Here is a 26876-nt window from a genome sequence, read left to right as displayed (position 1 = left end):
CTCAAAAGAGCCATTTAAAAATAAATTACAAAAATTTCAAAAATAACTAGTTTTAAAAAATGCTTGTCTGCTTTTAGCCTATTCTCAGGGCATTTGCTTCCAAATAAACATCAGGATACCCAAGATGCAAGAAGCAGTTGCTTTACGTGCATTGTTCAATATGGAAGTATTTTTTTTTTGGTGCGAATAATGCGTCACATTAATAACTTTAAATATGAAATGAACAAGATCAGAGAATACAAAAAAATTGGTTTTGAAATTATTTTTAAAATTCTTATAGTTTATTTCTGAACATTATATTTGAGGTCAGAACGTATATATTAAAAGATAATTCAGAAATGATAACTGTCAAATGTGAAAGTGACTAGAGCCTACACTCTGGAGGCTTATTTATGAATAAAGACAAAAATACATGATCTCATTTAAGGACCATACAGAAAGTCTAGTTATAAAGTAGTGAATTGAATCAACATAAAATGGTGAGCTCTTTGTGTGTTTAGATGTAATCAATGACATGGCTAGAGCAGGAAATGATGGAGGTTAGAAAGGCTGGATTTGAATCTTGAATTTGATGTGTAAGCATGGATGCAATCTTTGCCAAACTGCTAAAATTATTTGCACAGAAGCCTCTTGAATTGTCAATTGTTTATAATAGCATGCCTCTCCATTGGATTAAATTAACTGATATTAATCATACACAGCTCCAAGCACAGAGCAGGCACCCAACAAATGTTGGGTTGTCAGTCTGCATTCAGTTAATGAAGCATTCTCATGAATGCATTTCTTCTTCTGGTTCTAGGACTGAGTGATTGCATCAGAGGCCTCACTGTGGGGTCTCTGTTTTCTGGTTTATCTCAGAACTTCAATGGGCACAGACAATGAAACTCTCCCCCAAGACTTTCTGCTGTTGGGTTTTCCTGGTCCCAGTTCCTTCAGTGTTCCCTTTTCATGCTTTTCCTGGTTATGTACATTCTCACAGTTGGTGGTAACATGGCTATCTTGATGTTGGTGAGTACCTCCCACCAGCTACACACCCCCATGTACTTCTTTCTGAGTAATCTATCTTTCCTGGAGATTTGGTACACCACAGCTGCAGTCCCCAAAGCCCTGGCCATCCTCCTGGGAAGAGGCCAAACCATATCATTCACCAGCTGCCTTTTGCAGATGTACCTTGTTTTCTCACTGGGCTGCACAGAGTACTTCCTCCTAGCAGCCATGGCTTATGACCGCTATCTGGCCATCTGTTACCCTCTCCACTACGGGGTCATCATGAATAGCCTCCTCTCAGTGCAGCTGGCCCTGGGCTCCTGGGTCTGTGGTTTCTTGGCCATTGCAGTGCCCACAGCCCTCATCAGCAGCCTGGCCTTCTGTGGCCCCCACACCATCAACCACTTCTTCTGTGACATTGCACCCTGGATTGCCCTGGCCTGTACCAGCACACGACCAGTGGAACTTGTGAGCTTTGTGATTGCTTATGTGGTCATCCTGAGTTCCTGCCTTATCACCCTGGTCTCCTACATCTACATCAACAGTACCATCCTCAGGATTCCCTCAGCCAAGGGCAGAAGCAAAGCCTTCTCCACCTGCTCCTCACATCTCACTGTGGTGCTCATCTGGTATGGGTCCACAATCTTCCTTCACGTTCGCACCTCCATCAAAGAAGGCTTGGACCTCACCAAAGCTGTCCATGTCCTGAACACTGTGGTAACTCCAGTTCTAAACCCTTTCATCTACACTCTCCATAACAAAGAAGTAAGAGAAACTCTGCTGAAGAAATGCAAGGGAAAATAAACTGCCTTCAACCAAGCAGGCCTCTGAAAATTGCCTCCATATCTGTTCAGGGTTTCCACATAAGAATCTGGAAAAAGAAGGTAAATCTTTATTGATACGGGGAGAGAAAAATAAACCTAAGAAAAAAATTCAAACAAAACAAACAAACAAAAAACATATACTTGCTCTGTTTTCTTATATATGGTAAGAATGACAGCTCTTTTTTATTTTTATTGTAATTTAGTTGATTTACAATATTGTGATTCCGTTGGAATGGGAGTTCTGGATGTAAACAAACTGGGCTTTTTTCTTTAAGAAAAAAAAATCTTTATATATTGACACATTCATCCTTGGCGTTGATTTATAAAATAATGTGCCCTAGGCAGTGAGTGTTTCGCTAAACAAGCTGTAAATTCTTGTCCCTTTTAAAGACTGTTTTGATAACGTAAATGAAAACTTTTGAGACGTATTTGTGAAATATCAGACATGGGAAATAGGAGAAGTTTAGATGAATAAAAGGATAACTTAAATCATAGTGTGTAATTATTTCAACACACCATTTTTTGGATAAAACTACAGTGAAATATATACACATAAAATGAGTAAGTATAATGTGCCACACTTGTTTAACAAGGATGGTGAACAAAGCATTCTAAAAAAGCAAGTGATGGAAAGTTAAAAGTAGATCAACAGGACTGCAGGAGGGTTTGGATAAAGCAATAAAAATTACTTTCATAACAATATGTTGGCCTCAGAAAAGGCTAATAGTAATGGATTCTGACTGTTAGCAAGTTATCAAGGGTAGACTGTCTCATGGCTTCAAATAAAAAGTGACTATAGAAAAAAGAATTATGATAGTTATTTGATTTTTCTCCAAATGACTCCATCCCTTTGAAAAGCAAGATACTTTCATTTTTAACCATTAACACAAGGATGAAATGTTTATTTCCCTCCCTTACCCTTTTCTCTCTGACTATAGGTCAGAAGCAGCCAAGGAGGACATAATCTGTCCTGGCCCATATTGGCTCACACACGTGCAATGCGGGCTGCTTCTCACAGGGGAAAAGCCTTTGGGCTGAGTAGCAGCGACCCATTAGGCCCCATTTGTTTGTAGAATTTGAAATCTCTCCTGGGCCCTCACTCAAAAATAAAGTAGGAGATGATAGAAAAAGAAGGTACCTGTCTGAAGGAAATAGGAGAAAATATTTCATTGTGAGAATAATGAGTGTTAATTTTCAAAAGGCATGTCTATGTTGAAGGTTTACTTCTTCTTAAGTCAGTATAATGAAACAATGTACATCTGATCTGCTCTCCTTCTTTATTTCCTGTGAGCATGAGTTTCAAATCCATGAAATTTCTAAGCTCTAAAACATCACGAAAGATCCCAAGGAAAGTTTTGGAGGTGACGAATATGTGCAGTACCTTGGTTTAAGTGTTGATATCCTGGTTATATGCATATGTCCAAAGAAATCAATATGTATATAGTAGACGTGTGTATTTTTTGTGTATCAACTGTATTTCAAGAGAGCTAAAAAATAAATAAATAAAAGTAAATTCCTAAGGTTACTTTTTGGAAGTTTCTAAGAATCAAAACTTCAAATGAAAGTCAGATTGTCCTTTTCTAAGGAAAAAATAGCATTCCTGCTTTGATGGGTGAGCCTCAGCTCTTAAAAAATTAAAATCGGGTGCTACTGTCAATCTCATTAAATGTTATTTTCAACATCTCATCAACCTCTGGTGCACACCTCATTATATCAAAACCAAGGGAATAGTGCTTAGCTTTTAAAGTGAATGAGTGAATGAGTCAGTTTACCATGATACTGTATCCAAGATTTAATGCTAAGTGAAGGAAATAATTGAGAATGAACAGAATATCTTCATTAACTGAGGTCTTTACTCTTATGTTGATTTAAAAAATGGCACTCTGCTTGAGCATTATTTGCATGATGTATTGTCAAACAAATATACCTAATTACTGGCCATTTGATTTAGTTTTCTTTTTTTAATCAAGCTACAATTCGACTGAAAGAATACAGAAATGTAAGGGTTGAAAGGTTCTGAAAATTAGACTGTTTAAATGGGCTGTATATAGCGAAGTTATGTCAACTTTACCTGGATGTTTGGGAATAGATACTATGTCTGGCCAGGAACATTTCCCCTATCTTGTACTTAATACAGAAGGCATATAAACCCATCCTTCAAGCAATATTAATAGGACATACTAAAAGAAATGAACAAAATTGCCTGAGTAGGCCATTAAAAAAAGGTTTTATTTACATCTTAGTCAGAAATCTTCCTAAACTAAAAAGCAAGTTGAGGATAATGTAGTTGAATGGATGGACTGATAAGTCTCTGATGTCATTTTTCCCCATCAGTTCCAAAACCTCCCCTATTTATCTCAAAAGGATTGTAATGCTGCGTTTATAATAAATGTTGAATAAGCATTTAGATCATTGCCTGGCATTTTAAGAAAACTGTTAAGATGGTCTAACCTTCACCCATGTACTTTTTCTCTAAGACAAACAAACAGAAGAACGACACCTACATGGCAAACGTGAAATTCTGTGTTTGAATTTCAGTGGACATTTCAAACTACGAGGATGCTCAGCAAATGGGGCAGATGCGATGTTATTCTGCTGCCAGTACAGCATTGACATGAGTTGCATGTGTGTATGATATGCATAAGCAACGCCAAAAGGAAGAACCGAACAGGTTTTCAAATGAGTCAGTTCAATTCGGAAAGAAATTTAGCTGAAGAGTTTGTTGCACTCACTAGTGGGAAACCAAATGTCATCTTGTAATTTATTTGCAGACCCCCTCTTCTTCACAATGTAATGGACTAAGTGAACTTCTACAATCTTTGCTTTCACCTTTGTCTTTGCATACACTTCCTGCCACTCTTTCCTATTTATTTTCTACTGGGAGAGAGTGATCCTCAAGGCAGGTGTAACTGCTCCTATACCGATGTCCATCCATTTGTTCTCTGAATGTCCTTTAAGCATTCCCAGTAATGTCCCAGTAATGTCTCTCATTACTCACATTTCCTACTCTGTGAGGCTACTATCTTGGGATACATTTGGTCTTAAAGAGAAATGATGACACAGAAAGGCCAAGTTATTTCTCACTGTAATTGGTAATCAGCACAGGGTTGTTTTACTTGTTCCTCTGAGATCCGTTGTAACCAAACTGCCAGAAACTCAGTCCAAAATGCTGTTCCCTGGACACCCTAGTTCTTGAGTCCGGAAATTTTTTTCAATATTAATCTTAGGTATAATGGAAGCAACACCTAAGAAAATATAAAGGAAGACTTGATAGCAAACTGACAAAGACAATTGGTTTTCTCTTCAGATTTTCTTTTTTTTAGTGATTTATCATAGGTCACTGTTTGAACATGGCAATACCCTGCAGAGAACTAAAGTGAGTATTTGTGGACACTCTGTCTCACTTTTAAAGTTACCAGGACATTATGAACTGGGTAGGGATATAGATGGACTAAGTAACCTTTTTAGTGCTTTCTTAGACACAAGGCAAGAGAATATTTGTCCACAGATTAAAATTCAGTTCAAAACAGGGGATATTTATTTGATGATAAATGTACTTATACTGTTTGTCTGCCTTCTTGATTTTTTTTCATATCAAATATACACAAATTTGAGTTTAGAACAATGTCAGCTAATTAGTTTAATATACTGTTAGGAATAGTTAACGTTTCAGAAATTGTTTTAGAATATCTCCCTTTTTCAATTAGCATCAGGTTTAATTAGCAAAATAGCTCAAAATGAGCTTTCAAAACTCCTCATTTTATCAGTGCTCTAAACTGCTTCAAACACCTCTAAGAATTACAGCCTATATAAGGATTTCAGTTAGTCATTCAACACACATATCCTACCCATTGATGGACTCTTGAATGAGAAAAGTGATCAGTTCAAATCTGAATTTGCAAAATTCTCCCTTCCCAAACTTGGAGAATTATAATGCTTTGGGAATTTAGGTGTGGCTAAGAATCTCAGGAACGGGCATTTCATTGCCTTCAGTTGTCCTAGGGTAACAAATCATTTGCTTAACACTGAGGAGTTTCCCAAGACAGTAGACTTTTGGAGACAAAACAGCGCAGGCTAACCACGATGGTTGACACGCTCTCCTAAGCGCCACTGCCTTTTATCTTTTTACACTGCGTTTTCCTTCCCAGACACTCTGATCTCCCATTCTTGCCTCTCTTTGATCATATCAAAACCTTAGAAAACTGAGAAATAGCCTCTTTCACCCCTCTTCCAGTACTGTGAGGTACCAAAGACAATGCAGCATACTCCTTGAACAAAACTTGAACTAGAAACATATTTGATTTAACCTTGCCTCACAGAGTTGCCTAGAATGAAATTGTCTAACAGAAGCCATTCAGGACTGTGAGAGCACAGAATAAATTGCATCACTGGAGCCCCATAAAACACAGTGGCTACTGTATCCCGTCCCTAGCCACTTGCCTTACACACTGGAGACCTTTTAAAAGTGTGCCTGTGTTGTTCATGCTGGCAATGAAATTGAAACTATTTGAAAACAGTGGAGATTATGATAAGAATGATGATGCAGTCACTGATGCAGGAGAATAAATGATGCTTTAGGAGTTGCATCAATAGGACACTGGCTCGTGGACAACATCGTAAGTGAGTTTTGTTATTAGACTGACACAATTCTCATCTCCACATCACCAATGTCTGATGGGCGTGACAATGAACAGCTTATAAATTTTATCAGATTTCATCAACTACCTCATATGTAAAATAGGAACATTAATATTTTTTATTCTTAATTAATACTGTCCTTAGGATTTTAAAAAATGGTAAATGGCACATACATAAAACATCAGTATGAGCTGCTATTAAATATTCTGAGTTCTAGGCGTCAGGAAACACGACATGACCTCAATTCTCACCCTCTAGGAAGAGGTTCCCATGGTTTATTTGGCAATAAGCCTACATTTTGCCAAATAACTAAAATTAACTTTTCTGAAGTTATCTTTGTATATAGTTTTATCTGTTATATACATTTATTTATTTTGGTAACTAGTTATTATCAATAAATCCTAATGTTAAATTTAATTAAATTAAGATTGCTGTACAAATCAACTGTTGCTTGTAAACACAATGTCAGCTCATAATGGACAACATACTTTGTCCCTCTGAATTTATCTTTTATGTATGATGCCTTTAGGGTTATCTTTCTAATATTGGAGCACACCACATACTACTTCCTCTCTCAGAAACTTCCCCCTTCTCCCTTATTGCCTACTGAAACACAATTTTTTTCTTAAAGTATGACTATCTGAATGTGTTAACTTGTTATAACTCACATAACACACTAATACCTCTTTGCTCACAATTCAGTTTTGTCACCAGACCACATGCCATTTCCCAGGCATATTTTGTACATCATACCCCCTAAAGTTTTCAGCTTTAGTGTTTTTGCTTGTAATATTTTTCTTTCTTCTTTCTTTCCTTTCCCTTCACACTCCTCAAAAGCTGTTAACCTTTCAAAGACAATACCACATTCATACTTTCAGTTAGTCATTCAACAATCCTATCCAAGATCAAAATTAGTACATTATGTTAGTATTTTAAATTGTTCCATGTTTAATTATCACCCCATGATCTCAATGCATGTTAGTTTATTGTCTGTTGCTTGTTTTACCATTAACCTAAAGACAATTGAGAACATACATTACATTTCCTACACATTATAATTAAGTTAATAGCACTATGATTAATAAAGTGTGGAATTTTCTTTTATTGTCAACCCAATCTACTTATTCTTTTATTATAATATTCAATCATTTCAAACATATTTTTGTAATTCTTTTTCTTTTATTAAACATTAAAAACTGCCTCCCTATAAATAAAAATCCATATGTTAAAATTATGACTTTTTAAAATGAAATGAGTTTTGAAAGCTAAGTAATTATTATTACCTTTAATTGAAAGCTAAATATGGGCTGAGATTTAAGCTAATAATTTGCATTTCTTATATAATCCTCAAAGCAACTCAATGAGTTTACCACTGTTACTATGCCCAACAAATGAGGATAGATCAAGACTTAGAGAATGTACATCAGAAATGAGAGACTACAGGCAGAAAGTGTCAGGGTCAAGATTTACAGCCTAAAAAAAAAATTAAACCCTATATATTAACTATATACTAATTCTAACAAAATTTCACTATTTTTTTAACTTACAAATTTAAATTGATAGAAAATCTGAGTCAGATTCAATATAATAACTAAAGCAAAAGAGATAATTTCAGATTAGAAGAACAGAAAGGGACACAGTCGAGAGTCAAAGGATTTTAATTTATAAGCCCTGGAGAAATAGATTTTCCTGTTGATGTAAGTAGGCCCTCTTTTGCTAAATGCTGTGGGTTTGCAGGGGAAAAGTAATATCCAAGCCAGACCAATCTCACTTGCAGAATTTTGGTAGAAAAGATTGACCACTGTTTGGACACCCTGGATTGAAGACTGTATATATGTGTATATATATATATATGTGTGTGTATGTGTGTGCATTATACAGTCTTCAATACATATATGTATGTGTGTGTATATATGTAATACACACACACACACTCTGGGCCAATGGTGGACCTTCTGAACAAGGCTTTTACAGTCAACAGATACCCTCTTCTCCCAGTGAACTGTGTCATGTTCCCCTTTTGGGGTCTGACTTTCTCTACACATAGTAACCATCCCAACCCATGGAACCAGCACTGAGAACAGAGTCCAACCAATGCCATCACTCTTACAAAGGGGGTGGGACATTCCAAGAAGGATGAGAAAAGGAGTCTCTAGAATGCCCTCACCACCACTTTTGCTCTTAACTCAGAGGAAGTAGACCTTCCTTATTGCTTTGTAAACTTAGAATTTTTTAAGAGTTGGATTTGTGTCTTGGGACGGGATCTCACCCTCATACCCAGCTTCAGGGGAATTGATTAGTAACAATTTAGATAGATAGCATTATTTACATGGCTAAATAAGAGTTCTCCAGGGGAATACTGAAGTTTTGTTCTTTATCATGGAAAATTTAGTTTATATTTGAGCCCCTATTTTTGGCAGGTAAGATCGTGTAGGCTGAAAGATGTCATAGGCACATTCTGAGAAGCTTTAAACCAGACTTCTGATTCTAATGGGATGAATTAACTACGGCCTCAATATTATTTGAAAACATATTTAACATTCAGTAATTTAAAGATCAGTTAATATCATTTACTGCAATATGTATTCAAAGATTCAAAAATATTTTAACTTAACTATCTCATCTGGTCTAAGTTATATCTCATTCAGAGCAAAACTCCCATGTTCTTTCAGATTTTTCCTATATCATTCAGATTTTGTGTATGTTTGCCATACTGAGGTTTGCTTTTCCTAAAAGTTTACAGAAGAGAGGTTAAGAGCAATTTCTTCAGAGTCAGACAACCTAGGTTTGAATTCTGGCTTTTCCATGTATGAGATATGTAATTCTGGCTTCTGCTATTTTATATCTCAGTGCACTCTTTCTTTACAGTTATGAAAAGATGGTAATATTAAAATCCCAAAGTTGTTATGAGGACAAAATGCTATATTTCCAGAGAATCTAACACCAAGCCTGTCGCATATCATAGGTCCAAGTAATGGCAGAAATTACATACCTTCACTATGGGAATATACAAAATAAATCTAGTGTCTTTCAAAGTGGGTTATAGATTAAACAAAACTTTTATTTATTTTTTCTTCCAGTCAGAACAGCTACACATAAATCAGGTAGTAGCTCAAATTTAGCAAATTATTAATTGCAGTTTCAGGGCATAAGGGATCAAATCAAACTGCATTTGACCTCAAAAATGATTTTTATTTATACCTTTGTTTAGGTATCTGAAATAGAATTTAATCTCTGAAAAGTCAAAGCACTCTGATAAAAAATAAAGTTCTGGAATACACTCACAGTTACTTTGAACACTTTTACTATATTTGCCAGTTCATAAAAGTCCTGATGGCTATAATTCATATAAATAACTGATTATGCATTTAAAAAAACTATACAAATAAATAAGCAAAAAATAAAACAACTGACAAAATGCTAGAGAAGTTTTGGGCAGGAATAAAATATAACAAGGGTTTCTGTTATGCACTTAGTGGCTGCTTTCAGGAAAAACGTTTCCAGTTGCCTCTTTCCTTGAGTATCCTCAAGAAACTTTCACTCTATCTGTATAATATCTAGTATTTGTCCCAATTTATACCAGTTTTGGAGACAACAAATCTGAAGTTATGGAGTTAAATGGCCATTTTACTGTTATAATGAATTGGAGATGCAATCTTAGACCTTCTAGTTTTAAATCAAACCCTCTTACCATTTTATGACACCACAGAAAATCAGTTCTTCCACTTTAAAACCACACTTGTCAAACTGAAGAAACAAAATAGCAAGGCAAGCGTTTGACCAAATTACTTAGTGCTTGGACCCAATAAATTAGCTATCGGTCCCAGGCATATCTAGTCTCAGGATAGTCTCTTAGGTTCTTTTTCTGCTGAAATGTTCCCACCATAATTATCCTTGTCCACTTCTATGGTTGCAGATATTCCTGCATATGTATGTTTGTGCAAAGATGACATGTCAATAACAGAATTAATGAGATATGTAATTATTTATATTTCCATTGTGTGAGTGTGTGTATATATATGAATATAAATTATGCTCAGACAAGTTTCAACTCAAAATGACAATATTGAAATATTCAGACATTTATTTTTCTAATCTCTTCCTTCTCAACCACTGGCTTTTGTTTAATGGAGTCATTGTTGCAAAAACATATATCAAAAAACTGTATTCATCTGGAGAACTGATATTGCCTGGAAGACAAAGCTCATTGAAAAATGAGAATCAATGAAAAAGTCCTTCTACAAAATTTTTTCAAATCAATAATCAAACTACTGAATTCACACACACACACACACAATTTCCTAATAGCAGCACCCAGATAGCCTTACTTTCCAGTTGTTTGCTGTCTGCAATGTCTGCCATTTAATCGCAAAAGCAAGATGAATGAGAGTGTTGTAACTGAGTTCGTGATTCTGGGCCTCACTCAAAACCCTGAACTCCAGCAAGTTCTCTTCATTGTCTTTCTTTTCGTCTACCTTGTGGCTTTTCTTGGCAACGCGCTGATTGTCATTGCCATAATCTCCAACACCACCTTGCACACACCCATGTACCTCTTCCTCCTGGCTCTGGCTGTTGTGGACGTCATCTGCACAACAAGTGTAATACCAAAAATGCTTGAGACCATGCTCACCTCAAGAAAGACCATGTCATATGGAGGCTGCATGCCCCAACTCTTCTTCTTCACATGGTCCCTGGGTGCCGAGATGGTTCTCTTCACCGCCATGGCCTATGACCGCTACGTGGCCATCTGCTTCCCTCTTCGCTACAGTGCTATTATGAACCACCAGATGTGCGTGGCCTTGCTCAGCACTGTCATGGTTATTACTGTAACCAATTCCTGGGTGCACACAGGTCTCATCCTGAGGCTGACCTTCTGTGGATCAAATACCATTGACCACTTCTTCTGTGAGATACCCCCGCTGCTGGCTTTGTCCTGCAACCCTGTGTGAATCAATGAAGGGATGGTGTATGTTGCTGACCTCACTCTGGCTGTGGGCAACTTCACCCTCACCTGCGTCTCCTACGGTTTCATCATCGTCGCCATTCTTCGCATTCGCACAATGGAAGGCAAGAGAAAAGCCTTCTCAACATGCTCATCCCACCTCATACTGGTGTCTCTTTTCTACTCCCCTGTCACCTACACCTATATTCGCCCTGCTTCCAGCTACACATTTGAAAGGGACGAGGTGGTAGCTGCGCTCTATACCCTCATGACCCCCACATAAACCCGATTGTGTACAGTTTCCGGAACAAGGACATGCAAGCAGGGATCAGGAAAGTATTTGCATCTCTGAAACGTGAGTAGTTTCAAGGGAGAAATGTGTGTAACATTAGTAAATTAACTACATTAAAACCTATTAAATTATTGTTCACTGTCTCTTCAACTTATAATTTTGTATTACACAATATAAACATAACCCTTGATAATAGTCAGTTTTTTTGAGATTATAACTTTTAAGGCAAACTTCCTAACTACCACCAGTGGAATTGAAACTTGTATTACCGGAGCCTCAGTTCTGGCACTTTCTGTTTCTCAACCCCATTTTATTTCACCATTAAGTTTGTGATCCTAAATCTGCATGTATGATGTATTTGTTGATAGATACTACTAGTAACTGGCATACTATAAACACTTCCTGCCATCCTTCATGTATGTTAACTCCGAATTTGTTCAGGGATGCCAAGTGCCTTGTTTCCAAATTTGTCCTAATCCGTGTTTGCAGCTTGAGATGGTGCAATGCTGTAGCTAAAGCCAAAATGATGTATGCACACGCTTATAATCTATACTCTAGAATCATTTTCTGCACCATCTCAGCTTTTACTGATCTTTCATAGTTCCCTCAATCCCAAGTTTTCCTATTCCTTATTAGTCCAAGAATGTGTCACTCCTTGGTAAGTCATTTCCTTAAATCCTCATTTCTAAAATACACTCATTCTCTTATCACTTAACTATGCTGACTTATCATGCTACAGGTTTCTGAAATACTCTCTTTCATGATCACAGTAAATGTAGCATTTCTCTTATTCTTACCCTGGTCCTAGAATTCTCATTGTCTCCACAATTCCACACTTCTCATGTTAAACAATATTTGTAAAATAATGTAGGTACAGCATCACATAAATAAATATCTATATCTATGTCTATATGTCAACATCTTTCTAAAATATATCTAGTGTTGACTTTACTAATATAATAGCCAGTTATTTTACCAGCAATTGTGAGTTTATTCAGGAATAGCCAGATGGATTGCAATTCAAGATATGCAAACTGTGGTGGACCACAGGCAAATTCAGAGAACAAGGGCGTTAAAACTGCTTTTATAGGGAAAAGGGGAAACTGGAAGTGCTGTGATAACCAGAATCCACTGGAAGAAGCCAAAAGTTCAAAGTATGCAGGTTTCTCATTGGTTGGGCTCCTGCAGTCTCTGATTGATTGAGCAATTGTTGGATGGAGAGCATTTATTCTTCCTGCTGCATTGACCAGAGGCAACAGTTTCCTATCAGAGATGTAGGTTTATGTCTCTGTTTGGTGTAATGGATGATGCTTGAAGTTTGAGAGCTTCCCTTACAGATCTATCTGAAGCCTAATTTTAACTGGGAACACTTGAATTCATTTCTCAATCCAGGCATACCTCTCAGATATTGTGGGTTTGCTTCCAGATCACCACAATGAAACAAATTCAGCATACAGCAAGTAACACATCTTTTTTTATATCCCAGTGCAAATAAAAGTTATGTTTACACTACACTATAGTCTACTAAGTGTGCAATAGAATTATGTCTAAAAAAAAGCAACATACATCTCTTATTTAAAACAGATTTGGTTGCTGAAAAACGCTAATCATCCTCTGAGCCTTCAGCAAATCCTAATCTTTTTGCTGGTGGAGGGCCATGCCTTGACGCTGCTGGCTGCCTGATGCTAAGGGTGGTGTTTGCTGAAGGTTAGGATGGCTGCAGCAATTCCTTACAATAAGAAAACAATGAAGGTTGCTGTACGGATTGACTCTTTGGTTCATTAATGACTTCTCTGTAGCATGTCATGCTGTTTGGTAACATTTTAAACACAGCAGAATTTCTTTCAAAATTGCAGTCGGTCCCTCAAAACCTGCCACTGAGTTATCAACTAAGTCCACGTAACATTTTAAATCCTTCATTGTGACTTCGACAGTCTTCAACGCGTCTTCGCCAGGAGCATATTCCACCTGGAGAAACCACTGTCTTTGCTCATCCGTAAGAAGCAACTCCTTATCCATTCAAGTTTCATTCTGAGATTCCTGCACTGCAGTTGCATCTTCAGGCTTTACTTCTGATATTACTTCTCCTGCTATTTCTACCAGCTCTCTGCATTTACTTCCTCCACTGAAATTTTGAGCTGCTCAGTGTAATCCGTGAGGGTTGGAATCAATTTTCAGGCTTCTGTGAATGATATTTTGACTTCTTCCCATGAATCACAAATGCTCTTAATGCATCTAGAATGGTAAATCTTTTCCAGAAGGGTTTCAATTCACTTACCCAAGGTCCAGCAGAGAAATTACTATTTCTGTCAGCTATAGCCTGACAAAGTACATTTTGTAAACAATAAGACTTGAAATTCGGAACTACTCCTTGACCCCTGGGCTACAGAATGGATGTTGTGTTAGCAGGCATGACAACAACATTAATCTTATTGTACATCTCAATCAGAGTTGCTAGGTGACCAGGCACATTGTCTGTCAATGAGCATCAATATTTTGAAAGAAATATTTTTTTCTGGGCAGTAATACTCAACAGTGGGCTTAAAATATTCAGTAAACCATGTTGTAAACAGATGTGCTGTCATCCACACTGTGTTGTGTTATTTGCAGAGCACAGGAGGAATAAATTCAGCATAATTCTTAAGGGTTCTAGGATTTTTGCAATGGTAGATGAGGACTGGCTTCAACTTAAAGTCACCAGCTGCTCTCGCCCCTAACAAAAGAGTTGACTTATTTTTTGAAGTTTTGAAGCCAGGCAATAACTTTTCCTCTTGAGCTATGTCCTAGATGGTGTCTTCTTCCAATAGAACACTGTTTCTTCTACATTAAAAATCTGCTGTTTCCTGGAGGCACCTTTATTAATTATCTCAGATCTTCTGGATAACCTGCTGCAGCTTCTGCACTTACACTTGCTGCTTCACCTGGAACATTTTTGTTAGAGGCTGTTTCTTTCCTTAAACCACATGAACCAACTTCTGCTAGCTTCAGACTTGCCTTCTGAAGCTTCCTCATCTCTCTCAGCCTTCACAGAATTGAAGAGTTAGGGCCTTGTTCTGTATTAAGCTTTGGTTTAAGGGAATGTTATGGCTGGTTTGAGCTTCTATCCAGACCACTAAAACTTTCTTCATATCTGCAATAAGGCTGTTTTGCTCTCTTACCATTCATGTGCTTACAGCAATTGCACATTTAATTTTCAAGAACTTTTTTTTTGCATTCACAACTTGGCTAACTATTTGATACAACAGGTCTAGTTTTTGCCCTGTCTTGGCTTTGAAATGTCTTCCTCACTAAGCTTTATTGTTTCTAGCTTTTTTTTTATTTAAAATGGGAGACTTATCCACAAATGACAAATGCTGGAGAGGCTGTGGAGAAAAGGGAACCCTCCTGCACTGCTGGTGGGAATGCAGTTTGGTGCAGCCACTGTGGAAAACAGTGTGGAGATTCCTCAAAAGACTAGGAATAGACTTACCATATGACCAAGGAATCCTGCTCCTGGGCATATACCCAGAAGGAGCCCTACTTCAAAAAGACACCTGAACCCCAGTGTTCATAGCAGCACTATTTACAATAGCCAAGACATGGAGACAGCCTAAATGTCCATCAACAGCTGACTGGATAAAGAAGAGGTGTTATATTTATACAATGGAATACTATTCAGCCATAAAAACCGACAACATAATGCCATTTGCAGTAACATGGATGTCCTTGGAGAATGTCATTCTAAGTGAAGTAAGCCACAAAGAGAAAGCAAAATACCATATGAGATCGCTCACATGTGGAATCCAAAAAACAAAAACATAAATACAAAACAGAAACAGACTCATAGACATAGAATACAAACATGTGGTTGCCAAAGGGGCAGGGGGTGGGAAGGGTCAGACTGGGATTTCAAAATGTGTAGATACTGTCAGGCATATGCAGAATAGATAAACAAGATTATACTGTATAGCACAGGGAAATATATACAAGGTCTTGTGGTAGCTCACAGTGAAAAAAAATGTGACAACATATATATGTATGTTCATGTATAACTGAAAAATTGTGCTTTACAGTGAAATTTGACACATTGTAAAATGACTATAACTCAATAAAAAAAATGTTAAAAAAATAAATAAAATGGGAGACTTGTGACTCTTCCTTTCCCTTGAAGTCTTACAGGCCATTGTACGGTCACTAATTGTCCTAATTTCAATATTAGGTGTCTCAGGGAATAGAGAAGCCAGAGGAGAGGGAGAGAGATGGGGAAACGGCCAGTCAGTGAAGCAGTCAAAATACACACATTTAAGGGGAGGGTGTAGTTCAGTGGTAGAGCGTGTGCTTAACATGCATGAGGTCCTGGGTTCAATCCCCAGTACCTCCATCAAGTAAATAAATAAACCTAGTAACTACCCCCCCCCACAAAAATTAAAAAAACACACATTTATTGAGTTTGCTATCTTATATGGGCATGGTTTGTGGTACCTCAAAACAGTCACAGTAGTAATATCAAAGATCACTGGCCACAGATCACCATAGCAAGTGTAATAATAATATTAAATTTGAAATACTATGGAAATTCCCCAAAAGTGACACAGAGACACAAATGCTGTTGGAAAATTGGCACTTGATAGACTTGCTCAACACAGAATTACCACAAACCTTCAATCTGTAAAAAATGTAGTATCTGTAGCACAAAGAAGCACCATAAAACAAGGCAGGCCTGCACATTACTTCTATTTTTATATGTACGTATACGCTAACATTTACCTCTAAGTTTGTATACACATCACACATACATCACAAAGAAGCATTATTTCTAATATTATAAAATCAACTAGTCTATGAATCTAATCATGTCACTCATTTTTTTTTTTGGTTACTTTTTTTTATTGAGTTATAGTCATTTTACAATGTTGTGTCAAATTCCAGTGTAGAGCACAATTTTTCAGTTATACATGAACATACATATATTCATTGTCACATTTTTTTTATGTCACTCATTTTTGTAATAATAAAATATATTTTATCACTGTGAGGTATAATTTTACAGAGGCAGTACAGTCTTCTCTTAAATAAAAGTTATAATCAGGGTTCCACCACAAAATATCTATTTTTAAGTTAATGCATTTTCTCATACTACTCTTCTGAAGTCTAGTTTAGGTTGTTTTTGCCTGCTTTAAGTACTGTATTTCATGCATACAGAAATATATTGCATTTGGCATCCCTTTATATAACATTCGATGTCAAATTCTAAATAAATTGATACCTAAGAGACAGCAACAAGAAGACTCTTCTCAATGACTTCTAGCTTAAGACCACCATGAACACATGTGTAGGTGAATAAGTTGGGTTTATTGCATGAAGGAGACAGCATATCATATGTTAGTTAGTAAGAGGATCTTGGAAGGGACTCATTTGGTGTTGTGTTAGGTACTTGATCTTAAAAAAAAAATCAAGAAAAAGGGATCTTCCCTAGATTGAGTGGTGTCAGAAAACAAAGGCAATTTAATTTAGGAGGCAGAGGGAATAAACATTGCTAAGCTCAAACTCATAAAAAAGCAACAATCACTCCAATAAATTGGGAGAAGAGGATACTGGTTATTTCTCTGGGGCTTGGGAAGTGTCTTTATTTTCATCTTTGCTCAAACATGTCAATAAAGTGTTTCTCTTTTGCTCCATCACAGTGACCTTTTCTGATGCTAATGTTCTGTGATTTCTTTTTCTTGAGGATCACCAGAGTATCATGACCTCTTTGGCCAGACAAGCTCAGTAGTCATCTGTCAGAGGCAGATTTTTGTCTTCCTCACGTCTTTAAAGTTAAAGTTTATACATGACCTCCTTTATTTTACTCTCTTCGTTGTCAAAGAAAACCATATGGAAGTCAAATAAACAATATGGATTCATTCCTTTTTAGAGAATTAATGTCAAGGAACTGCCTGACTACATTCCTTTTTTCTGAAATTTGGTAGTTATAAGCTGAAGTTGAAATAGAGACCTATTTGAATCATTCAAATTTATTTGTATTCAGATTTTTTTAATTTGAAGTGGAAATTTTTTTAAAATATTAATTTTGAACTCCTACCCCTCAAAACTTGTTTCACTGTGGCTACCACACTATTCTTGCTCATTACTGTATTTTATTTTTCATACACATACATCTCATGCAACATAAAAGAGAATTTACTGTATATAGCTAGATGTCTAGAATATTTGTGTTTTGTTATTGACAAGAGATTATGAACTTTGTGAAGCTGAAATTGTATATTCCCCATATTTTTTGCACAGTCCTTAGCAGTGCAAACATCCATCTTCAATTATAAATGTACTGATCATTTTAGGTTTAAGAGTAATGGACCCAACAATTTTATTAAAAAGAAAGAAACTGAAAAAAAAAAAAGAGTAAAAGGCCATGAGTGGTTTGAGTATATTGTGTATTTTGGGCCATTTTTGTGGTTCTTGATATGTTGATATGCAGGATAGGAAGAATTAGGTACATAATAGATTTGTTCTTTACTATATCCAGTACTTAAAATAGTGTAAAATGACAATTTCACAATGATCTAGACTAGTTTACTTAGAACAGTATGGAAATGAGGCATCCACTCTGGTTCTAGATTTCCTGTGTGTTATTTTAGATCTCATTGGAGAAAAATCCTGTTCTACTGAATGCAGTTGTAGGACAAATCCTTGTTGAGTGTCTAATATGCTCAGCTACAGATAGTAAAGAAGACTACGCCAGTCCTTTTAAACCAACGAGGAGACAAACCTCATACAACAGATGTCCAGGGTTAGTCAATAGTGTCTATGGATCCTCACTGATACCAGAAAAGAACTAGGCTACTTTCATTTTCTTGCTCTTCCATTCAGCTTTATTTTCCTTAGGGCCATGAATGGCTTCCATATTACCAGTCATCTGACCATGACCCAAGGCAGAATGAAGGCTATAGGTGAAGATCTCAAAGGGCAAGGGAGACTTGATCTTTTATTTTAACTCCTTTTTTCAGCCTTATTGAGGTAAAACTGATAAATAAAATTGTAAGAAACTTGAAGTGTACATCGTGATTTTTTTTAAATAAGAATCACTCAATAAGCATGCGCGTATATCATGTTGGCTTCAGCTACACCATTGCACCATCTCAAGCTGCAAACACGGATTAGGACAAATTTGGAAACAAGGCACTTGGCATCCCTGAACAAGTTTGGAGTTAACATACATGAAGGATGGCAGGAAGTGTTCAAATTATGCCAGTTACTAGTAGTCTCTATCAACAAAAACATCATAAATGCAGATTTAGGATCACAAACTTAATGGTGAAATAAAAGGGGGTTGAGAAAGAGAAAATGCCAAAACTGAGGCCCCAGTAATGCAAGTTTCAATTCCACTGGTGGTAGTTAAAAAGTTTGCCTTACAAGTTATAATCTCAAAAAAAAAAACTATTATCAAGTGTTATGTGTATCTGTGTAATATAAAATTATAAGTTAAAGACAAGGTGGACAATAATTTAATAGGTTTTAATGTAGTTAATTTACTAATGTTACATACATTTTGACCACACTAATACATAATAAAGTTATTTTAAATTAATGATAATATTTTAGTAAAGGCAATGTGAGTAAATATATCTAAATGTTTTTGAAATCTTATTTAATGCTTTATAATTAGTGAACTGATAACCTTCATTTAGGTGTATTATACTTTAATATTTATAGGTAATGACTGACAGAGCTAAAAATGACACCTTGAAACCAAGTCTCCCTAAAAGCAAGTTCCTCTACCAAGCTTATGATTAACCTCTGTTCAAAACTTATTCCGTTTCTTGTCCTGAACCTGCTCTCCTCAAGATTAAGAAGTATCAAAGAAAAGGGGGGACCTGAAACCATATATAAATTCCTGTGTCCCTGTGCTTTGAAATAAAAGGCTTTTCCCTAAGTGTCCCAGGCCTCCCTGGAGTCTCAAAAGGCTGATTAAAGAGTTAATAGTTAGGAAATGTGAAGCTGTAGAAACACAGAACAGCTGTTAGGCTAGGAAACTGGTGACAATTTGGACTATAAATCGGCCACATAGCAGAGTCATTGAAATCTCATTTCCCTGAAAGATGTAAATAAAGGTCTAAAACAGATTCCTTAGTTTTTTTTATAGGAAGCAGACCCCCACCAGATGAAAACTGCTGGCTGCAAGCACAGAGCCTCCAGACCAGCTGAAATGATAAGACTGGATGCTCAAAATTTACCTTGATGCCAACAAATCTGAGAATTAAACCCAAGCTTATCAGATACGCTATAGCCTCCTCCTTCACACCACCACCCTCAAAGACCCGTCCTTGAAAGCTACTGGGGAGTTCAGATCTTCAAAGCATGAGCTGCCCATTTTCCTTGTTTTGTGCCCTGCAATAAAAGCTGTACTTTTTCCTTCACTACAACTTGGTATCAGTAGATTGGCTTTACTGGGTGTGGGTAAGCTGACCCAAGTCCAGGTTTGGTAACAACCTCACAACACATATCAAAATGAAACAAATACATTACTGTTTGTGCTTACTAAGTCAGATTTTTTCAATATATTTCCACAATTGTGCCAACATGCAAGTAGCTTGTAAAAAACATCATGTTATAAATCTCATTAAACACTTCACTGTGTGCACTGCAGGATATGAGTAGAATCTTACAATTCTGCAGCTGTTGTAGGCATGTTTTATTTAAAATAGATAATAAGCATATTTTGGCCTCTTTCTTGATTATTTAAAAACAAGTGAGAGAATTCTGTTTCTAATTGTGTTAAATATACAAAAGTGTGATTATAGAAATCACTGGCTTACACCATTTTTGCCAGCAAAATTACATGATGATAAACACATTTTCAAACATCTAGTCTAATTTTTTTTTACCTATATCACTAATCTACTTCTAAAACAGTGAATTTTCACACTTGATTTAAAGATGCAGTCTTTGGATTCAAAGGATAGTGTGTGCATCAATTTTTTTTTGAAACTTAACTTTGAGCCAAGTAGCTTGCAAACACCCCTATAAAGTTCATCACATTTTGAAATTTTTATTAAGGTTAAATGTCTAATATTGACATTATTTCAAATGACTATAAAACAAAGTAATTTGACTATGTATCTTTAATGTGATATAAACCAAATGCAAAGAACTTTGATAATTTAATGTTTTCAGTGACTCCATGGAATTTTGAGACATAATACACAAAATCTTTCACACTAATCATTTATTTTCTTCAACAATGAAAAATTTGCAAACATTAAAAAAATACAAGAACTCACGATGTATTTATGCAGGCTTTAAAATGTGCATATGCTCTAGCTCTGTCCACTAAAAAGAGTTAAAAATAACAGTCAGTGTAATAGCAACAGACACTCTCAGCCCTGAGACTGTGGTATTGAAAGACTCTTTCCTATAAAAAGAATCACAAAGCCTTGGAAAAACCCTATGCTACAGGTTAGAGGTAGAATTTATATATGGCAAGCTAGGAATTTGTGGTCTCACCAGAAAACAGGAACACAAACAAAGTCATGACAAATGGACTCGGGCATCAAAGGGTTAATGTGCATGCATAAATATGGAGAGTGATTGCAATGAATTTAACACATCAAATATGTTTAAATTCAGTAGTTGCAGTAATCTTAAAATACTTTGGTGAATACAGGAGGATATTAAGGAACCAAGTAATTAAAACTGGGAAATAAAATGTAACAGAATGTATTTTTCATGTCTATATAATTTGCCCATCAGGACAATCAGGTTGCCAAGTACTTGGCTTATGTGTGGTGAGGGGTAATCTTCAAGAAAGATTTCAGATAATAAAGAAGTAAGATATAATTAAACTATCACTTCAAAAACTCTGATGACAGCATTTATCTAAACAATAATATTTAATGGCCACTGACAACCCCAACACAGAGATGACTGCCAATGTATGTTATCTTGCAAAGCAAGAAAGGAAAAGGAAGAAAGGAAGAAAGGAAGAAAGGAAGAAAGGAAGAAAGGAAGAAAGGAAGAAAGAAAGAAAGAAAGAAAGAAAGAAAGAAAGAAAGAAAGAAAGAAAGAAAGAAAGAAAGGGAGAAAGAGAGAGAGAAAGGTAGGAAGGTAGGAAGAAAGGGAGAGAGAAAGGAAGGGAGGAAGGGAGGAAGAAAAAGACAATTTAATCAATCCCTTATCTCTAGCAATTAACTTATGGGAATTGCAGGGGTCACGGGAAGATGATACTATGATTATGCATCCAGTAAAATCTAGACTATGGGAAATTTCACCACAAACTATCCAGTTTCTACAACAACAAGAAAATTGCAAAATTACAAATAAAGAAAGAAATCTGAACAAATTGACCAAATAATATGTAAGAGTCTTATCAGGCAATAGCAAAGAATAGGCCTTATTTTGATCCTAGGTCAGGTAAACACATTTTCTAAGAACTGATAAGTCTATTACAAAAATATGAACTCTGAGTAGATATTGGATAGTAATATTTAGGAAGTGTGAATTTTCCACTGGGATAATGTGATTTTCTATTATATCCAAAAATAGTGACTCTCAAATACATTGTAAAATACGCACAGATTGAACAGTATGAAACGTGAGGAAATGGGTGAAGGCACTGTTAAATAAGATATGTTATATGTGTTAATTGTTGAAACTTGGTAAGTAGATACATCATACTACTTTTGAAAATCCGTTAGGAAATCTCAAAAGTGGAGGGAGAAAAAGAAACATGCCTTCTATCTTTGACAGTTTTTCTGAAATTTGGTGAGTGCATTTTTGATGTGTTAAAAAAAGCAAAGGTTTTGGGTGGCATGATACATTTGCAAGAGTTCTACTTTATTTTAAGGGTATTTTTCTTGGTATGTGGTCAAAATACTGGAGTAGAATGACCTTGAACTCACCTCATCCCCCAGGCACAGCAAAATTAAGACTATTTACGGAGCAACTATCTATGACAATCTGAAGAGTAGCAGAAAAAAATTTACAACTAAAGATATAAGGAAGGAGCCACCGCAGATGGGTGGTGGGAGGGAAAAAGACATGGTAAAGTCAAGACCCACACCCTTTGCTAGGAGATACACAAACAGGAGGGTAACACAGCTGCAGAGTTCCCCCCCAGGAAGTGATGAATCTGACTCCACATCAGGCTCCCCGGTCTAAGAGTTCTGTACCAGGAAGAGGAGCCCCCAGAACATCTGGCTTTGAAGGCCAGCAGGGCTTGTGTACAGGAGGGCTGGAGGGCCTTAGGAAACAGAGAATCTTATCTTTAAAAACATGTGAAAATTTTTACATGATCCAGTGCAGAAGCAGCAATTGGAAAAGAGCCTGGATCAAACCAACTTGCTGAGTTTGGAAAGTATCCCAGATGGGCAGGAGGCAAGTAAAACTTACCCTGGGGATGGAGATGCTGGCTGTAGGCATTTGGGGGAGCTCATTCTACATCAGGGACCCCAGCACTGGCAAGCACCATTTGGGAGTCCTCACTCTAGCCTATTAATGCCAGGAAATCACCCATCCATCAGTGGGCCAGCACAAACCCTGGCCCTGCACCCCAGGCCATGCAACCAGCCACACTGGGACCTCAGCCCATCTGCCATAAGCGGGCAGCCGCTACACAAAGCAGCACCTGGCAGCCAACCAGGCCAGCATCCAGCCCTTTCTACCAATGCACTCATGGTAGCTGGCCCCACCAGAACAGAAGGACCCATATGGCCCACATAGGGGGCACTTGTAGAGCATGTAACTGGTGACCAGGGAGAAGCATGCCCCTGGACACTACAGGACATCTCCTACATAAGGCCACGTCTCCAAAATCAGCAAAAGTAATCATCTACCTAATACATAGAGAGAAAGACAAGAATTAGGCAAAATGAAGAGAGAGGAACATGCTCCAAAGGAAGAAACAAGTAAACCTCACAAGAAGAACTAAACAAAGTGGAAATAAATATACACAACAAAGAGTTCAAAGTAACGATCAAGAAGATGCTCAAGGAACTCAAGACAGGAATGGATGGACACAGTGAAACTTTTAATAAAGAGTTAGAAAATATAAAGGAGAACCAAACAGAGCTGAAGAATACCATAACTGAAATAAAAAATACACTAGAATGAATCAACTGTAGATTAGATGATATAGTGGAACAGATGAGCAAACTGGAAGACAGAGTAGTGGAAATCACCCAGGCTGAACAGAAAAAGAAAAGAAAAAAAGTGCTAAAAAATTAAAATAGTTTAAGAGACCTCTGGGAAAACATAAAGAATAATAAGGTTTGCATTATAGGGGTCCTAGAAGGAGAGGAAAGAGAGACTGAAACCGAAAACTTATTTGAAAAAAAAAAAGCTATAAATGTCGGTAACCTGGGAAAGGAAACAGACATTCAAGTACAGGAATTACAGAGAATTTCAAACAAGAATCACCTACCTGAAGATACATTATAATTTAAATGGCAAAAATTAAAGATAATGAAAATATTAAAAGCAGCAAGAGACAAGCAACTAGTTACATAAAAGGGAACTCCCATAAGACTGTAAACTGACTTTTCAGCAGAAACATTCTAGGCCGGAAAGGAATGTGTAGCCTCAAGACCTTCTGGCACCTAAGAGTTGACAGTATTCACCGTCCTGTTACCTCAACATCAACCAATCAGACAGAGAATTGTGCACGAGCTGATCACGTACCCTACCACTCCCCTCCCTTACCTGGCCTTTAAATATGCTTTGCTGAAACCCTTCAGGGAGTTCCGTGTTTTTCCTTGGCATGAGCCACACCACCCTCCTTGCTCGGCCAAGCAATAAAGCTTTCTCTGCTCCAAACTTTGATGTTTCAATTTGTTTGGCCTCATGGTGCAGCGGGCACACAAACTTGCCTTCAGTAACAATTCTACCCTACACACTGTGGTGTAGCCAAAATATTAAAAGAAAGCTAAGTTATTAATCTGGAGTTATGTCTTCAACATAATGAAATAAGTGATAATGTCAGGGAAAAGAGTCTGCCCTTGGAATGATCCATTTAGTCCAGTGATCAATCATCATGTGCAAAAGAGCCTCAAGAAATAATGAGCATAGGCATTAAATGAGCCCATAGTCACCAAGGAGAGCCTATTTTGCTGTTTTACTAATTCAAATTAATGAGCACACTTCTCCTCCTGCCCCCAGTACACTTGTAAACATACACACAGCATACTTAATGATAGGAAAATGGTCCATGCACCGTGCATGAGAATTGCATCTATCTGATCCCAAAGAAACCTACAACTTTTTCTCTAAGTTTCTCTTTGATTTCACTGTTGCCAAGTTCCCCTAAGTAAACCTGGGGCTTCATTACTGCCTGGAACACAAGGTGAGCTGAGTTACAACCCTAAGAGATGTTTTAACAAGCTCTTCTTCTCCTGGGATCCAAACAACAGATGCAAGTGCTTGTAATTTCCTCTATTTAATTATAACTTTTTAATTGTTATAGCATAGCACTCTAACAAGTCCCTTGGCACATCCAGAGCAGGGGTTTAACTGGCAGGACTCCCAGCTCCAGAAAGTTACTAAATCAAGAAAACAAGGCAGTTTTGAAACCTTTTTTTTTTTCCTCTCATATTCTGTGGGAGTTAATTCAAATCTTCATTCAGTCCCTATGCTTTTAACCTGGACTATTTTTTCATAAATGGTCTCACTGGGACACCAAGCAATTATCAAGTTAGAGAAATCAAACCACCACAAGGGAAATGTCTCGGTCACAACAAAGCAAGCATATTTTTAATGCAAATTATTTGGTGATCCTGATACTTCATATTTGTTCTCATACAAAATTTCATTGCCTTTGTTGCTACGGTTTTATCATATACCCCCTAATTCACCTTTGAAAAACAGAATATGTCATTGAGTCCTCCATTAATAGATAAGCTTCAGAAGAAAAGATGCTAACATTCATCAACCCAACCAGCAACTTAAAATCAATTTTGATTTATAAACTACTCATACTCCATACCTTTTTCACTTCCTCTTCCTTCACACTACCGAAAAACAACAGCAACAAAATGACTGATTACTAGACAAAGACTAAAATACTTAAATAATTGATTTTGGGCATATCGTGACTACAACTGGCCAATCAATGCACGTGAGGAGTTACGTCTGTAAATTTTTAACAGGTACAATACAAAATTCTGCTTGTGGATATTGAAAACCTTATATACAAGTTTCTAACTATCCATTCTTTATTTAAAGCCACTATTGTCTTTTGTCCTTACATGTTTGTTTTGAAAAAGTTACATATATATATATTTTATATATAATATATAATATTTACATAAAATATATATTATATGTATTTTATATATACACACATACACATATATATTTAACAATCTTATTTTTTAAAATATATGCATATACACGTATCTTAAGTGCATTTTCAAGATTAAATATTTTTTCATTATGATGATTAGACGTGAAACAACTATTCTTTATTCAGGTAGCTTTAGTGAATAGTGTTTTAATATCTTTATCTGAAATTTGATACCTTACCTTTGCCCTTCCTTTTAGGTATCTAACAGCAAGTGTACTTCTGAGATCTGTTTTCCAAAGAATAATTTTTAAAACTTCTTGTTTATAAAATTGTGCTATTGTCTCCCCAACTATACTGCTTTCTTGTTTCCACCTAGTCTAAAACATTCCATAAAGCAGATCTTACATGGGATCTTACTTCATGAGAAGAGTGTAGATTTTTAAAGTGCCATTATGAAGAGATATACAAAGGGGAAGGGGTCTTCCTTGCCTCAGGCCATTTGAAATCCTTCAGGGTAGAATGAGAAGAAGCTGCGACCTAGGATATTCTATCCAGCAAGGCTAACCTTTAGAATAGAAGGAAAGATAAAGAATCTCACAGAGAAGCAAAAACTAAAAGAATTCAGCCATATTAAACCTATCCTAAAAGAAATACTGAAAGGTCTATTCTAAATAGAAAAGCAGCAGGATGCTATAGAACAGAGAAGACCGTAAGTGGAAATGCAATAACTATAATGGGTTGCAACAGAATAAACAGGAAGATGTACAGGGGGACAAAAAAATCATAAAAAAGTGGGAGAAAGGAGAAAGAAAATATATTTTTTTCTTTTTTTTCTTTCTTTTTTTAGGATGTGTTTGAGTTTATATGACTATCAGTTTAAAGCAAACAGATATAATAATGGGTTAATATACTTGAAAAACAGGGTAGCCACACAACAAAAGC

At 36.5% G+C, this 26876-nt stretch overlaps 2 pseudogenes; both read left to right on the top strand.

Annotated features, from left to right (window-relative positions):
• The first annotated feature begins 865 nt into the window (after window positions 1-865).
• LOC140689308 (olfactory receptor 6F1-like) lies at window positions 866-1791 on the top strand (annotated as a pseudogene).
• A 9037-nt stretch (window positions 1792-10828) lies between these two features.
• On the top strand, window positions 10829-11754 carry LOC140690380 (olfactory receptor 13G1-like; annotated as a pseudogene).
• Window positions 11755-26876: the final 15122 nt, after the last annotated feature.

This window comes from Vicugna pacos, chromosome 3, assembly GCF_048564905.1.
Source record: "Vicugna pacos chromosome 3, VicPac4, whole genome shotgun sequence".
NCBI lineage: Eukaryota > Metazoa > Chordata > Mammalia > Artiodactyla > Camelidae > Vicugna > Vicugna pacos.
The sequence above is the reverse complement of the archived record's forward strand: the minus strand, read 5'-3'. Positions and strand labels throughout refer to the sequence as shown.